Source organism: Macaca thibetana, chromosome 4 (assembly GCF_024542745.1).
Source record: "Macaca thibetana thibetana isolate TM-01 chromosome 4, ASM2454274v1, whole genome shotgun sequence".
Lineage (NCBI taxonomy): Eukaryota > Metazoa > Chordata > Mammalia > Primates > Cercopithecidae > Macaca > Macaca thibetana.
The window spans coordinates 58,746,240-58,770,112 of record NC_065581.1 but is presented as its reverse complement, the minus strand read 5'-3'; the positions used below and the strand labels follow the sequence as shown (position 1 = coordinate 58,770,112).

Sequence of the window (23,873 nt, the reverse complement as noted above, 5' to 3'; positions counted from 1 at the left end):
AATAAAAAAAAAAAAAAGAAAAGAAAAGAAAAAATGAACAAAAGCTCCAAAAATATAGGATTATATAAAGGGGCCAAATCTACAACTCACTGGCATTCCTGAAAGAAAAAGAAAGACAATAACCAACTTGGAATTGGAATAGAAAATAAGCAATTTGAATATAGTCCCTGAAAATCTCCCTAATCTTACTAGCGAGGTTGACATGCAAATCCAAGAAAAACAGAGAACCCCAGCAAGATACTATATAAAATGACCATCTCCAAGGCATATAATCTTCAGATTCATCAAGGTCAATGTGAAAGAAAAAACCCTTGAAAGCAGCTGGAAAGAAGAGGCAGGTAAGTTTCACAGGGAATCCCATCAGTCTGGCACCAGATGGCTCATCAGAAGCCTTACAAGTCAGAAGAGATTGGGGGCCTATTTTTAGCATTCTTAAAGAGAAGAAATTCCAACCAATAATTTTATATCTTGCCAAACTAAGCCTTTTAAGTGAAGGAGAAATGAAATCCTTCTCAGATGAGCAAATGCTGAGGGAATACATTTTAACCAGACCAGTTTACAAGAAGTCCTTATGGTAATGCTAAACATGGATTCAAAGAATGACACCTGTTACCACAAAAACACACTTAAGCACATCGGTCACAGGCACTATAAAGCAACTACACAATCAAGACTGCATACACAACCAGAAAACAACACAATGAAAGGATCAAAATCACACATATCAATACTAACTTTAAATGTAAATGTGCTAAATGCCCCCACTTAAAAGACAAAGGATGGCAGTCTGGATAAAAAGAAAAGACCCAACCATATGTTGTCTTCAAGAGATCCATCTTACATGTAACACCAACAAGTTCAAGGCAAAAGGGTGGAGTAAGATATACCATACAAATGGAAAACAAAAAAGAGCAGGAGTCACTATTCTTATCTCAGATAAAACAAATTTTAAACCAATGAAAACTAACAGGGACAAATGAAGGGCATTACATCATGATAATGGGTACAATCTGACAAGAAGCCTTAACTCTCCTAAATATATACACAGCCAATATTGGAGGACTAACATTCATAAAACAAATTATTCTTCACCTACAAAAGACTTAGACAACCAAACAATAATAATGGGTGAGTTCAACACCCCACTGACAGACAGATCATCAAGGTAGAAAACAAAAACCTCTGAACTTAAACTTGACATTTGGACCTAATAGACATATACAGAAAACTCCACCCAACAACCACAGAATTCTTCTCATCTGCACACAGAACATATTCTAAAATCTACCACATGCTAAGTCATAAAGCAAGCCGCAGTAAATTGAAATCATACCAAGCACACTCTTGGACCACAGTGCAATACAAACAGAAATCAATACCAAGAAGATATTTCAAAACTATACAAATACATAAAAATCAAATAACTCAATACTGAATAACTCCTGGGTGAAAACTGAAATTAAGACAGAAATAAAAAAATTCTTTGAAATTAATGAAAATAGGGAAACAATTTACAAAAAGCTCTGCACGCAGTCCAAAGCAGTGTTAAGAGGAAAGTTTATAGCCCTAAATTCCTTCATCAAGAAGTCAGAAAGACCATAAATTAGCAATCTAAATTTGCACTTAAAAGAAGTAGAAGTAAAAGAACAAACCAACCCCCAAAGTAGCAGGAGAAAATTTTTAAAAACTAAAATTAAATAACTTAATGAAATTGAGATGCAAAATTTATACAAAAGATTAATGAAACCAGAAAAAAAAAAAACAAATAAAATTGATGGACTACTAGCTAAATTAACAAAGAAAAAGAAAGAGAAGAGTCCAAGAAGCACGATCAGAAACAATAAAGGCAATGTTACCACTGATCCCACAGAAATACAAAGCACCCTCAGAGGATATGATGTACAACTCTATGCACAGAAATTAGAAAATCTAGAGGAAATGGATAAATTCCTGGAAGCATACAAGCTCCCAAGACTGAATCAAGAAGAGATTGAAATCCTAAATAGACAAATACCAATTTCTGAAATAGAATTAGTAATAACCAACCAACCAAAAAATGTCCTGGACCAGAAACATTCACAGTGGAATTCTACCAGACGTACAAAGAAGAACTGATACCAATCCTATTGAAATTATTCCAAGAAAGTTGAGGAGCATGGGCTCCTCCCTAACTCATTCTATGAAGCCAGCATCACCCTGATACCAAAATCTGGTATAGACAAAACAAAAAAAAGAAAACTTCAGGCCAATATCCCTGATAAACATAGATGCAAAAATCCTCAACAGAGTATTAAGAAACTGAACCCAGTAACACATCAGCAAGTTAATACTTGTGTGATATACTATCACAATTAAGCAAGCTTTATTCCTGGGATGCAAGGCTTGTTGAACATACAAAAAACAATAAATCCAATCAACCTCATAAACAGAAGCAAAAACAAAAACCATATAATCATCTAATATACATGGAATAATCTTTCAATAAAATCCAACATCCCTTCATAATAAAAACCCTCAGCAGATTAGGCATCAAAGGAGCATACCTTAAAATAATAAGAGTCATCTATGACAAATTCACAGTCAACATCATACCAAATGGGCAAAAGCTTGACCATTCCCCTAGAGAACTAGAACAAGACAAGGATGCCCACTCCCACCACTTCTATTCAAGGTGGTACTGGAAGTCCCAGCCAGAGCCATCAGGCAAGACAAAGAAATAAAAGGCACCTAAATAGAAAAAGAAGAAGTCAAACTATTTCTTTTTGCAGGTGATATAACTCTATACCAACAAAATCATAAATACTCTGCCAAAAGGCTCCTAGAACTAATAAATGATTTTAGCAGAGTTTCAAAATACAAAATCAGTGTACAAAAATCATTAGCATTTCTACACACACAGACAACATCCAGGCTGAAAGTGAAATCAAGAACACAATTCAACTCAAAATAGCCACAAAGAAAATTAAATATCTAGGAATACAGCTATCCAAGGAGGTGGAAAATCTCTACAAGGAGAGCCATAAAACACTGCTGAAAGGTACTAAAGATGACATAAATAAATGGAAAAACATTCCACACTCATGGATTGGAAGAATCATCATTATTATTATTATTATTATTATTAATATTTTTTTTTTTTTTTTTTTTTTTTTTTTTTTTGAGACGGAGTCTCGCTCTGTCACCCAGGCTGGAGTGCAGTGGCCGGATCTCAGCTCACTGCAAGCTCCGCCTCCCGGGTTCACGCCATTCTCCTGCCTCAGCCTCCCGAGTAGCTGGGACTACAGGCGCCTGCCACCTCGCCCGGCTAAGTTTTTGTATTTTTAGTAGAGACGGGGTTTCACTGTGTTAGCCAGGATGGTCTCGATCTCCTGACCTCGTGATCCACCCTTCTCGGCCTCCCAAAGTGCTGGGATTACAGGCTTGAGCCACCGCGCCCGGCCGAATCATTATTATTAAAATGGGAACACTGCCCAAAGAATCATTATTATTAAAATGGGAACACTGCCCAAAGCAATTTACAGTTTCAATGCTATTCCTATCAAACTACCAATGGCATTTATCACAGAATTAGAAGAAATAATTCCCAATTTCATCTGGAACCAAAAAAGCCCAAACAGCCAAAACAATCTAAGCAAAAACAACAAGAAAAGGCAGAGGCCTCACACTATCCAACTTCAAACTATACTATCAAGCCACAGTAATCAAAACATCTTGGTACTGGTACAAAAACAGACACAGAGCAATGGAACAGAATAAAAAACTCAGAAATAAAGTACAACTGCAACCATCTGCAACAAGGCTAACAAAAGCAATTGGGAAACGACTCTCTATTCAGTAAATAGAGCTGGGATAACTGGCTAGCCATACACGGAAGATTAAAACTAGACCCCTACTTTTCACTTTTTCTGAATGGATTAGCTGAAATTAACTGAAAATGGATCAAAGACTTGAATGTAAAATCTCAAACTATAAAAATCCTGGAAGACAACCTAGGTAATACTCTTTTCAACATCAGCCATGGTAAAAAATTTTGGCTAAGTCCGTAAAAGCAATCACAACAAAAACAAAAATAAACAAGTGAGACCTAATTAAACTAAAGAGCTTCTGTGCAGTAAAAGAAACTCAACATACCAAGAGACAACTTACAGAATGAGAGAAGATATTCACAAACTATGCATCCAACAAAGGCCTACTATATATAATCTATAGGGAACTTAAATCAACAAGCAAAATACAAATAGCATTAAAAAATGGGCAAAGGACATGAACAGACACTTGTCAAAAGAAAACACACAAGCAGCCAACAAACATGAAAAAGTGCTCAGCATCACTAATCATCAGAGTAATGCAAATCAAAACCACAATGAGATACCATCTCATACTAGTCAGAATGGCTACTATTAAAAATTCAACGACTAACAGATGCTGGTGAGGTTGCAGAGAAAACAGAATGTTTACATATTGTTTATATAATATTTATATATTGTTTATGGGAATGTAAATTAGTACAATCTCTGTGGAAAGCAGTGTGGAGATTTCTCAACGAACTTTAAACAGAGCTACCATTTCACCCAGCAACTCCATTACTGGGCATATACCCATAGGAAAACAAATTATTCTACCAAGAAGACACATGCACTCCTGTGTTGACTGCTGTACTATTTCCAATGGCAGAGACATGGAATCAACCCAAGTGCCCATCAATGATGTATTGAATAAAGAAAATGTGGTATATATACACCATGAAATGCTACGTAGGCATAAATATAATAAAATCATGTCCTTTGCAGTAACATGAATGGAGCTGGAGGCCATAATCCTAAGTGAATTAACACAGGAATAAAAAAACCAAATACCACATGTTCTCACTTAAAAGTGGGTGCTAAATATTGAACACACATGGATATAAATATGGGAATAGACACTGCAGACTACTGGTGGTGGGAGGTTGAATAAAGCTACCTATTAGGCACTACGCTCACTATCTGGGTGATGGGGTCCATACTCCAAACCTCAACATCACCCAATATTCCTGTGTAACACACCTGCACATATACCTCCTGTATCTAAAATAAAAGTTGAAATTTAAAGAAGAAAAAAAAGAATTCATATCCAGTAAGCAGTCACTTCCTATTTTCCCTCAAACCCCATATCCCTCAGCAATCACTAATCTGTATTGTATCTTTATAGATTTTCATTGTGATCATACCTTAAAAATGGAATCTCAAATATTTAGGGTTTTGTAACTGACTTCTTTGACTTAGCATAATGATCTTAAGGTTCATCCATGTAGCATGTATCGGGAATTCATTCCTTTTTATGTCCTAATATTATTTCATTGTATGTACGTACTACATTTTGCTTACCCATTTGTCAGTTGATGGACATTTGAGTTGTTTCTACTTTAAGGCTATTATAAATAAAACTTCTATAAACATTTATGCATAAGTTTTTGTATGAACATTTGTTTTGATTTATCTTGGTTATATACCTAGGAGTGAAATTATTTGGTCATATAAAACTGACAAACTGTTTTCCAAAGCAATACACCATTCTATACTCCAAGCAGCAATGTAAGAGGGTCTCAGCATATCAAATCCTCTCCACCACTTATTATCTCTCTCATCATCGCCATCTTAGAGAGTGTGAAGTGATATCTCATTGAGGTTTTAATTTGCATTCCCTGATGGCTATTGACATTTAACATCTTTTCATATGCGTCTTGGCTATTAGTCTCTCTTCTTGGGAGAAATGTCTATTCATATCCTTTCCTCATTTTCAGGTTGGGCTTTTTGTTTTTTCATTATTGAGTTATAAGGTGATCTGCTTTTTACCTTTGTTGTTTTCTTTCTAAAAACTTTAGCATCTTCTCTTTACCATTTATATTCTGAATTTTCATAACATGTCTCGGAAAATGCATCTTCTTCACTTTGCTGAGTACACAGTGGGCCTTTTCAACATAAAGACTCATACTTCAGCTTAAGGTTACCTCTTTCATTATTTATTTGATAATTGCTTGCTCTGTTTTCTCTTTCAAGAACTTCCATTATTTATGTAACAAACTTTGAATTAATCCTTGTCTTTATTCTCATTTTCCTTTTCATGCTTTTTTTTCTCCTTTTATTCTAAGAGATTGTTTACTTTTTTCCCATTGGTTACATTTTTATGTGTTTTTTAGAGCACACTTTTATGATTTAATAAATGAAATATCTCTCTAACATCCCTCTAATAATACTAATTACAGATAATTTTTTTTTTTTTTTGAAACAGAATCTCGCTCTGTTGCCCAGGCTGGAGTGCAGTGGCGCGATCTCGGCTCACAATCTCGGCTCACAGAAAGCTCTGACTCCCGGGTTCACACCATTCTCCTGCCTCAGCCTCCTGGGGAGCAGCTGGGACTACAGGCGCCCGCCACCACACCCGGCTAATTTTTTTGTATTTTTACTAGTGACGGGGTTTCACCATGTTAGCCAGGATGGTCTCGATCTCCTGACCTCGTGATCCACCTGCCTTGGCCTCCCAAAGTGCTGGGATTACAGGCGTGAGTCACCACGCCCAGCCTAATTAGAGAGAATTTTAAAGTACTCTTCTGTTTACTAGATTAACTATTTCCTATCAGACCACTGTTGCTAATTATTAATCTTGCTCTTTCTCTTTAACATTCCTCATTTGTCTGGCCATCCTTGATTCCTGGTTTGTATTTAGGGTTGAGAAAAACAGAAAATCTAGCTGAGCTCTTCATATTCATGGGCAAAAGTTTATCAACTGGAAGCCTTAACCTTGTGTTGAGGCTGTGGTAGCAAGTCAACCACTATGACTGGCTGAAATGCTGAAGGCTTCCCACCAGGATAGCAATTCCCACGTTAACTGTCCTTGTTTTACCATATCATCCTTTTAATCAGTATACTTAAGAAGTCTCCTTACTTTTTTTATTGTAGTAATATACCAATAACATAAAATTTACCATTTAAAACATTTCTAATTTCAGTGGCCTTAAGTACATTCATATTGTTATGCAACTATCACCATTATCTAGCTCCAGATTTTTTCATCATCCCATACTGAAACTCCGTACCTATTATAAATAGTAATTTCCCATTCCTCCTCTCAGCCTCTGGTAACCACTATTCTACTTTCTGTGCCCATTTTTAGTTAATTTACATATATATATATATATATATATAATTGTTTGGAGGCATTCTTTGGCTTTAGGTCGTGCTCAAAGGAAAGGAAGATATGTGAGAAGTGAACATTATGCAGCTACAGGCTTTCCATTACCCTCCTCTCCCTTGTTTTCAAACAGTTACACACACCTGTGTCTATTCTAACCTGGAATTTCCAAGTCCCATATGACCTCTTGGTATTTGAAAGGCAAGGTAAGGCTCTTCTGATATGTGCTCCTCTTTGCACATTTTCTAAGATGTGGCTTCCTTTATTTCTATTCCTTCATCCACTAATTACTTCCCATTAGATTTTATAAATTCTTTCATATCCCATTGACATCCTTCCTCCATTTCTTATTTCTATATTTATATTCCTATTAAAATGAGTTTTGGAACAAAGCAGTAGACATTGGCCTATGCTCAATCGATTACATTGAACCATAAACCCGTGTTACATTTTTAACCTCTGACAAATGTTACCAGGTGTATTTAACCAGAGATCTAACAATTTTATATCTGAAATCAGTATCACAATTCAATGAAATATCTTAAGAGTAAGTTCAGAGAGGTATTGAGAATGAATATATAAAACATATTTTAAAGTAATTTTTCATAAATAAATTTGAATCCCAAACTGCTGCACATAGTTCTATATAGCATGGATACAGATTGCTTTAAAATTAACTACTTTTGTGACTAGAATATTTAAATTCTTCAGTAATTCTTTACTATTAAAATCTCAGTAGAGTAGTATCTGGTAATTAAATGGGCATTTGCTGTGAATTTATAAAGGATAATGAAAGATTAGATTACCCCTTGTTTATGATTATCATTGTATCTAGCATAGGAAAGAGATCATATAGAGTAGTGATTCAAGCACAGTCTGTGAAGTCCAGAAGATCTATTTTTAGTCAAGATTTTTGCATTTATTAATTCTATTTGAACAATTTTCTCAGCTTCTCAGTCATTCTTCATCTGTAAAATGGGGTATAAAATAATATCTATTCATCAAGCATCTGTGAAGAACAGAAGATGCAAATATAAGTCTGGACTCACAGTAGATGCTTAATAAATACTAACAAATATTATCCAAAGTTGGACTCCAGCGTCACTGCATATGTTAGGATCTCAGATCTAACACCAGATCCCTGACTTTGGCTATGTTACTCAGTTTATCTTTGTCTTGTTATTTCATCGTGAAAATACTGCAGCCTGCATAAAGGGTCATTTTGAAGATTAAATACAACAATATAGGGATAGGGTTTAAAACAGTGTTCATAATATCATCACCTACATTATCATTATATGATTGCTTGGTCTCTCTGAAGCTAACTATATCCAAACATAGTTTTGCAATTGTACTGCCTTGTTACACCGTCTCTTTCCTGGCACCAGTTCACTCCATTCCACTCCAAAATAATTACAACTATTTTTGTTTTTATATTTTGAACCAATATTGTATTCAGAATGTTCCATATTTAAATCATTACCAGTGACACATGCATGGAATACTTCTTATCTTTAAAAGCAAACAAAATCTACAGAGAACTGTTTCACTTTTAACTTCTAGTGTTCCTGCATTTCACTGGATTTTAAGCATGGCCTTCCTGAATTGCTGCCACATTTTTTCCTTCAGTATGAAGTAAAAGTGTTAAACATCACTGCAATTGCCTTTAAGAGCTTTCTAACATTTTATCTTAACATGGTCTGGAAAAAAAAACTTTATTCCCACTATAGGACTTTCCCTACAAGTAGAATCACAGTTCACTTTAGTAGAAATTGAGTTATCTAGGTTAGGTTACACTGGCTCCCAGCCAAAATGAACAAACAACTCAAATTTTACCCTGACTGAGGACTTTTCCTCAAACTGCTTGCTTAAACGTCTACTTTGACTATAATATAAATACCAGCGATCATATAAGAAGATGATATTCTCACTTACTTTCCTTTTTAAATTATGTTCCTCTTCCAGGGTTCTCCCTCCCACTATATCTCCAGATCCAGCTCACCTGTCACCTCTGGTGTTTTCTCTTCAAATAACTGAGTCCTACTTAGCTACACTCCTCTTGGCTCTCTCAGAACTTCTATATCCACCATAGCCCTTACCACTTTAGAAAGCAATTGTCAAAAACTAATCCCTTTCACTGGGTTGAGCATAATGAGAGGATATCAGTGTGGAGTTTCCCTCTATAGCTCCAATATTTCATAATCAATAAATATCTATTGAAAGGACTTTTAAGTAGTTCCACTGGGGGACATCATCTACTTTCTTCTGCTCAGCATCGCCCTCTTTGGGAGAATCAAGCCCCTGCTCACACATACTCTTCGATTCCCATTGATGACACAAACCTTGTCTTCAAAGTTGGATGTGTGACCCAGGAATGAAAAAATTAGAGAACTCCAAGTACTTCATTTCATTGACCACTGCGATTAAGTCAGGAATAGGTGTACAACTCAGGCTGGGCCAAGGAGGTCATGCTGGGAGTTTTTCTTTTTCTCTTTGGCCATTAGGTGTAAGAATGATATGAACCTAATGCTGATGATGTTACAAAATGCCAGAGGTCCTGTTGCTCCCCATACAGAAAGCCAATCATTGAGTCAATCAGTATTGCCAGGGAAGAAGACTTTTTATTTGAGTGATGTCAACTAAAGAGATGGGAGCCAAACTGCAAATCTAGAGGTTTATATAGCAGGGAAGAAATTTAACTACATGAGAGAAAACAAATTAGGAAGGGGTAAGGAAGAGGAGTTGGTAAACAGACATTAGGGAGGCAACTGGCTGGATAAGATGATCTAGTGACTTTCATTCCCTTTCCTGAAAGTTGACTTCCTGAGGAAGATCTCAGGTAAGACAAATGTAAGTTTCAAGTTTTAAGACCAGAAGGTCAATTTCTATGTTTATTCAATTAAAAAAAAAAAAACCTGTAAATATCAGTTCTGTGGATAAATTGGGCTGGTTTCAGTGACAGGCATCTTTGCGACCACATAGGGAGCACTTACAGAACAAAGTTAATCCAGAAAAAAACAGAGTTAAGTGATGGCGCAAGACAAACTTCTGATGACATTATTTGAACCCCAGCTCCAGACATACCTGAAGTTCACTCCTATCCTTTCCAGTTATGAGGTTATTTCGTTTTCTTTAGATAGGTTGAGTATCATTTCTGTAACTGGAAATTTTAAAAATGTCTTGGTAAACACAGTTACCCCTTCAAACAAGAACATGAATTTTTAAGACCATGGAATGAAACAACATTATTACTGACTATATAGAATACAGGCATATCTTTGAATTCAGTAGCATGCTGTTGTAAATAATAAGTTAACCTACTACCAACTATTTTTACATGAATAAACAAAACAAAATTTTTTTCCTTCTTTTTAAAATTCTCTGACATGATTCCCCTGTTAGAAGTGCATGCTCATATGCAAAAATAAATATATCGTGACTTTTTTCTTTTTCTTAAGTTGATGAATGAAAGCAAGAAAAATTTAAAAACTACACCAAGAAAAATATTTTTAGAGAGCAATGATTGACTTTTGTCAAGGGTTTTATCCCCTGAAATTAAGAAGAAGTGGGTTTTTGGATATTTGATAACATGAAAATATGTTTATATACCGAAACCTCAAATCTTGAAGATCTACAGAAAATATTCTTGAACTTTAATATGCGTAAGAATCATGATGGTATTTGTTAAATATTAGGATTCAAAAGGTACCATCCAGAAGATTCTAATTCATTATGTCTGAGTACGGCCAAAAATCTAAATTTTAAAGAAGCACCCGAGGATAGTTGAATTAAATGGTGCTCTGACTGCACACTGAGAAACTGCTCTCTGAGGTGAATGGGATCATAAAAAGTGATAAACCTTAGAGATGACTTCTTCCTCACAAGATGAGAAATGAAAGTAGCTTTCACGTACACACAGACACTACATATATGTGTGTGTGTGTGTGTATATATATATATATGAGAAAGGTGTTATAATTTAGTGCATTATTTTCTTAGATTCCATAGGACAAAAGATTTTGAAGGCCTCTTTTGATCAGAAAATTTTACAAAGCTCCAAGTCTATTCCTTTCTCATTCAGGAACTAGTTCATTTCTTTATTTTTTACTAAATGAGACATGAGAAATTGCTCAGAAATATTATGGCTTCCTGATTCTTACATCTAAAGGCATTAAATTTGGTACATTCTAAGAAACATAAAATGTAGGATTTCAGAGAAATATTATAGGTCATTTAACCCAACCATTATCAGATGTTAGAATCTTTTCTGCACTATTCCCTAAATGTGGTCATTCAGTTTCTGCTTGAACACTTTTAATGACCCAGAACTCATTAATTCATAAGAAAGCATTTTTTTCTCTTGTGGTAAAAGTTTATGTTTGTTTGTTGGTTAGTTGGTGATTGACTGATTTGTTTTTCCACTATCCTGAAATCTACCTCTTAATATAGGATATTCATTAGTCTTAGGACTGCTTCTTTAGTTGAAACAAAAGTAGTACAGTTTCCCATATAAAGGGTCTGTAATTATTTGAAAAGTTATCATGATACCTGTTAAATCCTCTTTTCTAGATTAAACAACCAGTTTATTCAGCTATTTCTTTTCTGACTCGGTTTCTAGAGACTTTCCCTACCTGGTAACTGTCCCTTCTTCTGGTTTAAGTTATCCCATAATTTAAAGAATTTTTTAAAACAGGTAAATAGCTTATTCTAATTCTCCGTAACTAATCCACATGGATTTAAGCTACTCTTAAACTTTTAACAAGGCCTTACAGCACATCATGCTCCCAGCATAGAATAAACTCCATTTAACTAAGAACAATAAACAAGGGAAGGTAATAATCCTAGTTGTTCTTCCTCTAATCTTCAGGCTTAGGCCTGAGTGGGATTGGGTGTACACTCATTTCAGGTGATGATGTGTGTGCTCTTGGTGACTCCCCTCTACCCAGAATTTGACTCCTCTTGGACTCCAATTTCTAGGTCTTTGTTTAAGAGCAGAAGCAAAGGTGTCAAGCTGGGTGTTGACACTTTTATCACCCCAAAGTTCAGGGCCATTCCTCTGGCTCTTCCCTGCCACTGCTGCCTCAAGTCCATTTTGCCTATTCCTTCTTGCCAAAGGCTCACCAAAATGATAATGCCAGAAATGGGGGCCTACTTTCCACCAGCTTATTTATTCTTAAGACTTTCTCATTGGAAATGGATCACAAATTTTTACTAGATCAATTTGTATTTTGCCCAGCAAGATTTTTTTTAATACTAGCAAGAGAGCACAAGATTCATAGTAACTACCTGAAAGCAGGTAATTATTTTTATTTTCTTATCTCAGTACTTGTCATGTAAAAGCAAATTTGACATTTTCTTGTCCTTTACTAACCCCCTCAAAGGCATAAGAGTCATAGAGAAGCCCCTGACTCACTTTTATCAACAATTTATGCATTAGGTTTGCTTTATAGGGTGCAAGAACCTCCAAGCGCCTCAGAGTAAGAGTCAATGAGTCAAAGTTGATATCATATAGTATGTTATAAGTATGGAGTTTGGCCTTTGCCCCCTTCCCAAATATTTATATGATATAAAGTGATAAGTGCTAAAAGAGAAATGCAGACAGAAATGCTACTATTGAGAATATAGAAAACTAAAAATTTGTTTTAAGATAAAGTAATTAAGTAAATGTTTGAGGTTACAGAAATGGAAAGTCAAGGCACTCAAGAAAAAGGGGACCCTCTGAGAGGAAAATGGTTAGGGGGATCAGTGTGGAAGCTTTATTAATAATAAAGAATAGGAAGTATTAGAGCTAAAATAGTCAAAAAATGGTCCAAAGACACTGATTTTTTTTAAAATAACTCACTGGCAATGCAGTTAAAAGGTATAATCAATTATCTCTATTTTTTGTGATAAAACCAATGAAACACATTCATATCACAAATTACTTCTTCAATGGAAGGGGCACAAAAAGGAAGACTACTGCACTATTTTCAGGAACAGTATAACACTACCATTAATTTACTCTTACTGAAATAGTCTGATTTTGACTAGATAGATAAGATAAAGTATAATGCAGGAGAAACTAAAATTACCAAGTACATATTATACAACTCTAATAACGTTTACAAACACAGGTTTATGACTTAATTACTAATATTTCTCTAATCTTATGTAGAAAAACTCTTGGGAAAACTGCATGAATAATCATTATCACCACTTACTGCATTGCTGAGTTAGCATCCAAAATATATCTGCCCTTATATGTACATGTGTACATGAGCACATAAAATATATATGGATAGTAATATTTGACTAACTGGTAAAGCATGCTAATGCTTAGTGGAATAATTACTAACAAATTAGATTCTGGTTGTTTATGATTTACTGGTCTAAAAATTACATAATTTGTTTTTTTCCTTACCACAAACTCCATTGAGAATTTCTTACATTATACTGAATAAAAATCACAAACCTATTTTATCCTGATGCATTTTCATCTACTACTTATGTTGGCCATAAAATTTACCAACTTGAAATCTAGGACTTGTCTAAAATAATCATGAGCCAATGTCATATAAAGACTTAACATTTATTGAGTGTTGACTATGTGCTAGGTAGTGTTTGATATGGTTTAGATCTGTGTCCCTACCCAAGTCTCACGATGAATTGTAATAACCATTGTTGGAGATGGGGCCTAGTAGGAGGTGACTGGATCATGGGGGGTGGATTTCCTTCTTGGTGTTCTAGTGATAGTAAGTTCTCATATCTGGTCATTTAAAAGTGACCTCCCCTCTCTCTCTCCATCCTGCTCCTACCAATTAAGACTCCTGCTGGGACTTTGCCTTTCACCAGAAGTAAAAGCTCCCTGAGGCCTCCCCAGAAGCAGATGCCAGCATCTGCTTTCTGTACAACCTGCAGAACCATGAGCCAATTAAATCTATTTTCCCTACAAATTTCCCAGTCTCAGGTATTTCTTTATAGCAAAGCAAGAACCGATTAATACACTGTTAAAGGTAGTTAATGTTTTTACTCGCTAGCCTCTTTACAGTACTTCAAGGTAGGCACCCTGACTGTATTAGTCAGAGTTCTCCAGAGAAACAGAACAAATGGTATAAAAATGTATAGATGGATAGATGAGAGGGGATTTATTAATTTGCTTATGTGATTATGGAGGCTGAGAATCCCGCAACTTTCTGTCTATAAGCTGGAGACTTGGAATGTGGGTAGCATGGCTCAGTCCAAGTTCGAAAGCCTGAGAACCAGGAGAGCCAATTCCAAAGGTAAGAAAAGAAGAGTGTTCTGGATCCAGGACAGAGAGGAGAGAGAGAAAGAGAGAGAGGAGAGGGAGGGAGGGAGGGAGGGGGGGAGAGAGAGAGAGAGAGAGAGAGAGAGAACATACTATACTTTTCCCTGCCTCTAAAACTGTATCTCATATCTTCCCTACCTAATTGCTGCAGCCAACAGGATCAATACTCACCTCCTATATCCCTCTCCCCAAATGTTCTGCCTTCTTGCATTTGATCCTCCATTCCTTCAATTCAGTCACTCTTTCCCCCATTTCTATGCATGGCTCAGCATCTTCTCAGATTTCAAGTTCATAAATACTATGTTAGCAGAAAGACCATTCCTAACCCCTGTATCTAAAGTTGGTGGTCCTTGTTATTCTTTGTAATACACTGTTTATTTACTTCTTAATAATATAACAAAAAAAATCACAAAAATAATAATGGCAAGGTTCTAGGTGTTTTCCATATGTTAGCACATGTACTCCACAGAACTCCATGAGACCAGCACTAGTCCTTCATGGCACTAACATAATGTGCACTCATTTGGTGCTTACTCCCTTATTTGGTCACTTTACATATGGTGAGCTCAATAAGAGCAGTGACTATGTCATCTTGGTTCTCTATTGGATCCCCCCAAACCTTAGTAATAATTCAATAACTTCTTGTTAAATAAATGATTGCCTACTCTGTGCAGTGCCCTGGTTTTTTTATGTTGTGTATTTGCCAAGTGATAAACAAACCTGGATATTCTTCTCTTTCCTAACTACGTTTGTGGTTTACTAGTGCTTTTACTCATACTCTTCCCTCAGACATTCCCGTCTATTAAATTCTTGTACATCTAACAAAACTCATTTCAGATAGCATCTTCCCCAGGAAGTCTTTCATAAATCTTCTTCCATTCCCTCTCCCATCCCTCACTGATCCTTGCTTACCTCTCCTCCTGAATTTTCTTGGCATATCATATGTCTCTTATGATGCCTATACATTGCTTTCCATTATAACTATTTTTGTACTTTTCTTTAAATCAATGACACAGAGCACACCTTGCTCATCTTTGTATTTAGCACAGCATGAACTATAATGTTCTACCCATATTAGATACTTGATACATATTTATTATTACATATTTATTAATTATATTAAAATAATATAAATATTTCCACCAATATCTACATTTTTAAGAGACCTGGGAAGTCATCTCCAAATCTCAAATAATCCTAAATCATCATCATGCAACAATGTATCCAACTGTATTCTAATTATACTATAATCTACCTGAGAAGTAGAGATTTATGTGAATGTGATTAAGAAGTTTGCTTTTCTTTCTCTTTTGCATTTTGAAAAATCTGTGCTGACATATCTTTTCTTTTTTTATTTTATTTCTTCCCCAAAGGTGGAGTCTTCCTCTGTCGCCCAGACTGGGGTGTAGTGGTGCGATCTCAGCTCACCACAACCTCCGCCTTCTAGGTTCAAGCAATTCTCCTGCCTTAGCCTCCCGAGTAGCTGGGAGTACAGGTGTGCACCATCATGTCAGGCTAATTTTTGTATTTTTAGTAGAGACACGGTTTCACCATGTTGGCCAGGCTGGTGTCGAACTCCTGACCTCGTGATTTGCCATGCTTGGCCTCCCAAAGTGTTGGGATTACAGGCGTGAACCACTGCATCTGGCTGACATACCTTTCCTCAAGGGTTTCCAGAGACAAATTTAGTTACCAATATAAGAACAGCATATGAACCAGAAAGGCAGAGTGAATGAGCATGGAATTTCAAATGATACATCCAGGTTTGTAAACATCACCCATCAGTACCTGAGAAAAGCCTAGCACATTACATTATCTATCCATTCTCGAGTTTTCACATCTAGACATATGAAGAACATAGCTCAGGGAATTGTTGTAAGGGTTAAAGGCAAAAATATAAACCAATATATTTGTCATTAGATATTAAAATGTTTAAATTGAAATATTTTAAAATACTGAAATATTGAGGCTTGTCATTATATTTATTTCCTCTCTTCTTCCCAAAAATGATAGTAAATTATTTTTTGAGTTTGAAACCCCCAAGAGCAAATACAATGGGAGGAGAGTCATCAGCAGATTTGAAATTTCAGGACAGAAAGTAAATAGAAAAGAATTGATAGACGCTGAGGAGAGGAAACCATGGGATAAAATCTTCAAAATATGCATAGAAGAGGATAAGGTCAAGGGAAGAACCAGCTTACCCTGTGGATCCTTGCAAAAGCTCTAGATTCAGAATGGAAAGGGATGATAGACTGCAACGGGGGGAACGAGCAACGTGCCAATCCCCTGCAAGTTGTGAAGAAAGATGTTGCTGACCTTTAAATATCTTTAGCTGCCAAATCATCGATTCATTTCTCGCTTTGACTAAAGATATTTTGGGACACACAAGACTCTAACACTTCTTCTTTGGAAGTTACTTGAAAAAGCACCCAGCAAAACAAGTAAGTGAAATACGAGAAGCCAACCTAGGATTCTGGAAACAAGAGGCAAACCGGAATAGCAGTGAAGGAAAGAACCAAGATGACAGCTTGCAGTGACCAGTCTGGACAAGAGGAAAGCAGCAGACTCTGGGAGGAAGATCTGCCAAAAGGGGACCAAGGAGATCATATGGTAAAACTAACAACTTGGAACAACTTGGGGATATAAAAAAGGTACAAAATAATAGAAGAGAACTCAATTATGAAAATTCAAACATTATAAAATAAAACTGTTTGAAATATAAAACCACAGTGAATCCAAATTCTGAGAGGAAATCAATGAGTTTCAAGAAAAATGGAATGAATTTTAAGCAGGACCCAGAATGAGCAAGAAGCTGAGAGCATTAAGTTTTGGTGGAAAAAAAAAAAAAAAAGAAATCAGCAGGAAAACCAGCACAGGGTTCCAGGGCAGTAGAGACTGTAAAAGTAGGCATCGTCTGAATATGGGGCAAATGCTAATGTGAAATGATTGGCAGAAGGAAAGAAAAACCCATTTGAACAATTGTCTTTGAGTGAAACAGAGTTATCAAACCCAAGAGAAAGAAAACAAATCCTAGCACACAGCTTGGCTCTCCAATGAGGAATACTCTATGGTCGTAATAATATAAATGTCAATTACCAGCCATCAACTTGAAGAAAAATACAGAAACATTAAATGTGATTACAGAACAAACAGTAAATGTTTTCAAACTTGCTAATTTAAAAATAAAACTGGAATGACAGAAGTGGGAGGTAGAAGGAGGGAAGAAAAAGGAAATAAACAGGTAGGGGCCCTAATTTTCTCACTTGATGAACTAAGGAGTCAAGAAATACTGGCTGTAGGTAATGAAACAAGGTCTCAAGGTTATACAGTTCAGCAATTGAGGAAATAAAATAGTAACATTAAGCAGGGGAGATAAACATGGGGGGATTAGAAAATGAGCCAAATCTGATGCATTATTACAGAAAATGGATGATGTCTGGAGTTGATAAGAACATATCTAAACTGTATGGGTACTGGAGGAAATCAGCTAGAGCTATTGCCCCTGGAAACAGGCCTGGATAGGAATAAGTGGGAATGGGTATATTCCGGAACATTTTTTTCATAACCAGCCCTTCTGTGCTATTTGAATTTTCATCCATGTGCTTGTATAACTTAGATAAAAGAATTAATAAAAATTAATATGACTAATGAAGACAATGAAATCTGCTGTGTGGAGCCAAAGTTTCTTAGTAACAAAATTGAAATGATTTATAAAATTGTTTATATTGTGGAACATAACAACACACAAGCCAATTTATAAGTATTTCCAATTTTCTTTGGAAATGTATTATTTAAATATTACTGTTTCTGCCCTGTGAGTTTATAATCTGAATAAAATATAAAATGAAATTAATAGTCATAGTTCAGACAAGGAGGTTGTGTCTCAGGAGATTCATGGTTTCTGGATTTTTTTTTTTTTTTTCTACTGTTTCAGTCTTGGCTTCAGTCTTTTTTTTTTTTTTTTGATGGGTTGTCACTGCAACAGACTCACAGAATAGCTATGTTTATAAAAGCACTAAAGGGAAGTTACCTGGTTACAAAAAGGAAAGGTAACTGTTCTAAACAAGCAATGTACAGAAAAGAATGCACAAAAGGGAGATTAAGAGACTCCAAAGGGAATTTTCTGTTAGGTGTCTGGCATAAGCAAAAGTAAAGATGAGTTCTGTTATCAAACTGAACAGAGAACCATACCTAAGATTGTTTGAGCATTAAAAATTGAGTCTTATTGCTTTTCTTACCTGAGGTTTTATTTTCCTTTGTGGCTAAAGCTACTGAAGCAAGGAGACTTTAGAAGCTTAAAATCTGTTTCTCCTTAGTTACTTCATACAGATATTTTTAATATGAAACATTGGACTTTTTCCCAAAAGCATCTTTTCATTTATTTCCATAGTAAAGCATTCTTTATGTAAAGCCATTATATTTTATAATACTCTGATTTCTGTATATACATACACAATTTAAGCCCTGAAACAAATATATAGTAAACAGGCACTATACACATATGTTCACATGGATTTACCTCAGTAATTTATTTATTTCTCCTCCCACCTCAGTAATTTAAACAAAAGCATTTGGAGTTCCAATTTTCATGGCATGTAAATCAGTTCTTCATTTCAGGTGGTGCATATAATCCTACAACTAAAGTCAGAATCACAGTTGAATTTTAAAATCTACGATTTTTCTCACTGAGCGAAGTTGTCCCATTTTATCAGACATAATTTAGCCATCTCTCTGGATTTGAACTTCTTTCCTAGTCTCTCTTAACAGAAACCATTCTACATAAGGATCTAGTCATTCAATTAGTATTATCAGCAGGTAAGATGGAGCAGGCTGGAGCTCCCACACAGACCATGAGTAACTCTTCAAAATGTAACTAGATGGACTTGTCCTTAACTACTGCTCATAAAATCTGCAAACTCTCATGATGTTCAAAGATCTTATGCTTTTTGTTAGATTTTATTTTAGTGTAGAGCTTTTTTGTTGATTATGTTTACAAGAAATACAAGTGCATCGAATGATAAAATAGTATCGACTTTTAGAAAAATCCCCAAAGTACATGTATGAGAAATGAATGGGAATTGACACCTGTCGTCATAAATAGAAAAGTGTACTGGCAGAGGCTGAGCAATTACTTTAGTAAAATGGTGCCAAACTCTTATTCTTATGTGGGAATCATCACTTTAACATTTTATAGATAGCATTTTATTCTAAATTGTATTTTCTATGTCAGCACAATTTGAGATTCTAAATTTTCATTTTAAGCAATTTTTCTTCATAGTATAGTACAGTGATTAGCAGGAAAATAACATCCATTTCATTTTGAAGTTATCTATTCTTTTAATTAAGCATACCTACCTTAAATAGCATATCTTTGGCAAAGATATCTTTAGTTCAAGTCAGCTTAGCAAATGTTTATCCTGTGGTTACTGAAAATCAGAACTGTATTAAACATGGAAGTTACAAACATAAAAGCAAAGAAATGCAAGAAAGTTGTGAAATATTTTTTTCTCATACACTGATGGGAATTTAACAGTGAAGACTTTCAGGAGAACAATTTGGGGGCTATGTCTTTGAGACCATAATACTGTTAGATTCAGAAATTCCACAAATTAAGATAAACGCACAAATTATTCATTATATGGCACATTTATATTTCCCCTTTAAATGCAAATGCCAACATGCTATTTTTTATTTCACTCCTCTCTTCTCTTTGGGGTCATATATGCAACATGGCTGTAAAACAGAAATTTACTGAGGCACAGAGTAGGTCAGAGGGTTAAGAGAGGCCCTCAGAGGACTGCTGGGGAGAAATTCTGCAACTCTCTGTAAAGAGAAGAAAAAGGTCATAGAAGAAAGTAGGAAAATAACACTATCACAAGAAAACAGAAGAGCTCCTCCTCCCCCCACAACAGATGAGTTGTAGGATTTACAGTATATAAGGATCACATGGCTCTGTGGCTTCCATGTCTGCATTGCAGTGCACAGGTTACAAATTACAGAAATACAACAGCTCCAGAGATCACAGCATAAACATTAAAAAGAAATGCTGTAGTTTCCAACAAATCCAAAAGACTCTCACACAAATTCAAACCTAGGGCAATCAAGTTTTAAAAAGGGAGTTGGCATCTTTCTATATCTGCCAAAGAGCAGTTTCTTTTCATATTAGGTATAACACTATGAAACTTATAAGAGCACCTATCCATGTATTTCAGATATTCACAGGAGGGTTGGGTGGGGTTGAGAAGAATAATGGAAGAACAGCAGCAGGAGGGGCAATAAGAGGATCAGGGGATAGAAATAAGCCAATCTGAGAAGCTGATTATGTTTGCCAAGATGCCCAGAATTATATACTAACTAAAAAAGCTGGAGTTTACTGTGTGTAAATTACACTTCAATGAATCTGGCTTAAGAGATAAAAAATAATCAACAGAAATTTGGCTAAGAATCCATCAAGTTTTTTAAAATTCTAGTTGTTCAATGGACTAAGATTAAAGTTAAACTCATACCAAGTATGATGAAATAATTTTAAACCTTGATTATGTTGAAGTTCAAATATTCTAACCAAAATGTTCTGTTTTGGTATATAGGATATAATCCTTGTCCAGCTAAAGTTAAACTAGGTTATAAATATCATTAGCTAAACATTAAGACAAGGTTGGTCTTTAGTGTCTGTTAGTTAACTAAGTAGTCATTGTATACAATTAATTTAATAGGCTTCTAAACTTAAATGCAAGATTAGGAGAGCTTTTCTTTCCATGAATTGTATCATAATCAGGAGAAATATTAGACATGATTTTGTTATTATTGATGTTATTTGTTGATTTTTCACTCTCAGAGAAGTTGCATTTAACCCATTCACTTTTCTTTCTTTGTTGTGAGAAAGATATTAGAGCCCATCTGGTGGAATAAAACTGAAAAAAAACCTAGTCAATACTTTTATAAGCAGTAAGAAAGAGGTGACTGCTAAAATGATTCCTCAGCTGAAAAATCCCAATGCCAGTTGAGAGATAAGAAAATTCAGCCACTTCAATACTATCTGAGTCCTACAGATCTATCCAAAAGAATTTTACAAAAGAAAATTCCACTAAAATATTTTACTGAGTTAAAGTTAAGGATTTGTGAGATTGACAGCTAACTGTATCCTGAAGTTCTTTCCCTTTAAAAGCTTCCATAAAGTAACAATTCCTTGAAAGACACAAACTACCAAAACTTACTCAAGATGAAATATATAACATGAGTAGTCCTATATCTATTTAAAGTTCATATATATATATAATTAAAAACCTTGAATCAAGTAAAACTCCAGGCCCAGATGGTTTCACTGGTACATTGTACCAAACAATTACCGAAGAAACTATACCAATTCTACATGTTCTTTTCCAGAAAAATAAAAGTGGTGGGAACATTTCCCTACTCATTTTCTGAGACCAGTATTACCAGACACATTATAAAAAAAAAAAAAAAAAAAAAAAAAAAAAATATATAATATATATATATATATATATATACACCAATATCCCTCAAGGGCATAAATACATATCATAAACATATTTCAGAAACACTAAATATTCTTCAAAAATACAGTTTTGGTAACTGCATATAATGGCACTAGGTGTACATTAATCACTTTTTTACCACTACTGGAGGTTGTCATAAAGGAGCCAATCACTTCCTTTTCCATTCAAAAGTCTGTACCCTTTTTCCTTGAGTAGTAAGGCAGATTCTGAGATGGTTCTCTCTCTTGGAAATTTATAATCAAAAAACTAAGTTACTTAGCCTTGGGTGGTGAGCCTATCGAATGTAGGAAGCAGCCATTTTGGAATTATATGGGCTAATTAGCATAGCTGCAGAGAGAAGCTGAAAAGTAGATCAAAAAAGCTGTTAAGTTTTTAGAATCATCTTCTAAGTATTTGTTATCTTACATGCACATACAGCTTTCAGGAACAGAGAAGGTAATTATTGTTTACTTTATAGCAAATAACTGTGTGGTATGCTGTGCCTCAATTTCTTACTCCTTGGGCAATGTGATTAAAGCTAGATATTATACTACATAGACATATGAAGTCTAAAAACCAAAAAAATTAATCTGAGGGCTGAAATTCTCTTCACATTGCCCCTCTCCTCCAGATAGGGGGGAAAAACCATTGCTCCAAGGGAAGAATTCTAGGTTCCTACTGTAATTTTTGAAATACAAAGAAATCTATCAAAAGGAAAGAGAAAACCATTGTCTTCAGCTTTATAACCTAGGGATATCACCAAGGTCCCAGATTTCACCCTTCCGCTCGAAATCTAAACACATAACCCTTGGAGTTAGGTAAATCCCTCTGGAGTTCTCACAGTTTAAATATCCCACAGAGCTTGCTCTTTTAGTCAGGTCCTTAGTTTCAATATAATTTTTTCAGAAATCCCTAACTGACAAAACACAAAACTTTTCTCTCTATAGCCCACAATACCCAAACAAAGACAAGAGATCTTTTAGTATCACAGGCAGATATGGAGAACACAGTCACCTAAATACAGATGGCTTTTAGTTTTCTGTTTAGTTCTATAAAGGCCAATTGTACTTCCTGTTTTTGGGTTACATGAAATAACTATAAATATATATACATATCATCTTCCCCCATTCCTTCAGCTAGTTTACAGTGGGTTTAGATGCAAGAAGAATTATTCCAAATAAGAACAGATATTTAGATTGCTTCTAATTTTTCACTAAGCTGAAATGTATTTAAAATATATTCAAAAAGCAAATGAACTGTGCATTAAATTGTAGAGTCTTTGAAGTTCTCAATATATATTAATGACTGATCTCCAGGAAGGTTACACAAAAATTGGCAATTCTATAACATGTACAAGTGCTCACTCACCATACAATCATCAGCAGTGAATATCAACACTTTTAGAACTTTGCTCATTTATTAAGTTTTAAAAAAATATGTCTCAATCAGTAGAAGGGACTTCAAGAGAGCTGACTAGAGGCAGCTGGTAATGGTCTCCTTTATAAAGAAGAACCAAAATAGCTACTAGATAACCACTCTTTGAATAGATCATCTGAGAGAGAGCCCTGGAATTCAACAGAGAAGTGGCAGGAAATTCCTAAAGCAAAGAAAGAGAGGAAAGTGAGGTAATCTGCTTGACTAAGATTCTCTAGGGACCTTGAGAAGCTCCCCAGTGCAGGGGAAATGTGAGATACCCCTGGCAGTCCAGATTCCCACTTTGGAATATGAACTGCAATCCTAGAGAAGGAAGAGCCCCTGGACCCTCATAGGCCCCAACACTAAGACGGAGCACTGCCTGGAAACCATGTAACATGATGGCATTTTTCCAAAGAAGAGGCTCATGCTGGGTCCCACACATCTGCCTAGTAATAAGCAGCTACAGCATGACACCATATTGAGAGGCCATACCCCTCCAGACTGCA

At 35.4% G+C, this 23,873-nt stretch overlaps 2 protein-coding genes across 3 annotated transcripts in view; both read left to right on the top strand.

Annotated features, from left to right (window-relative positions):
* LOC126953305 (60S ribosomal protein L21-like) overlaps nt 1-23,873 on the top strand; it is a 710,657-nt gene that overhangs the window by 26,958 nt on the left and 659,826 nt on the right. The window lies entirely within an intron of this gene.
* DST (dystonin) overlaps nt 22,587-23,873 on the top strand; it is a 1,587,602-nt gene continuing 1,586,315 nt past the window's right edge. The window contains exon 1 of the mRNA XM_050788752.1: nt 22,587-22,591. The gene's annotated coding sequence lies outside the window, so the exon portion shown is untranslated. The remainder of the gene's footprint in view (nt 22,592-23,873) is intronic.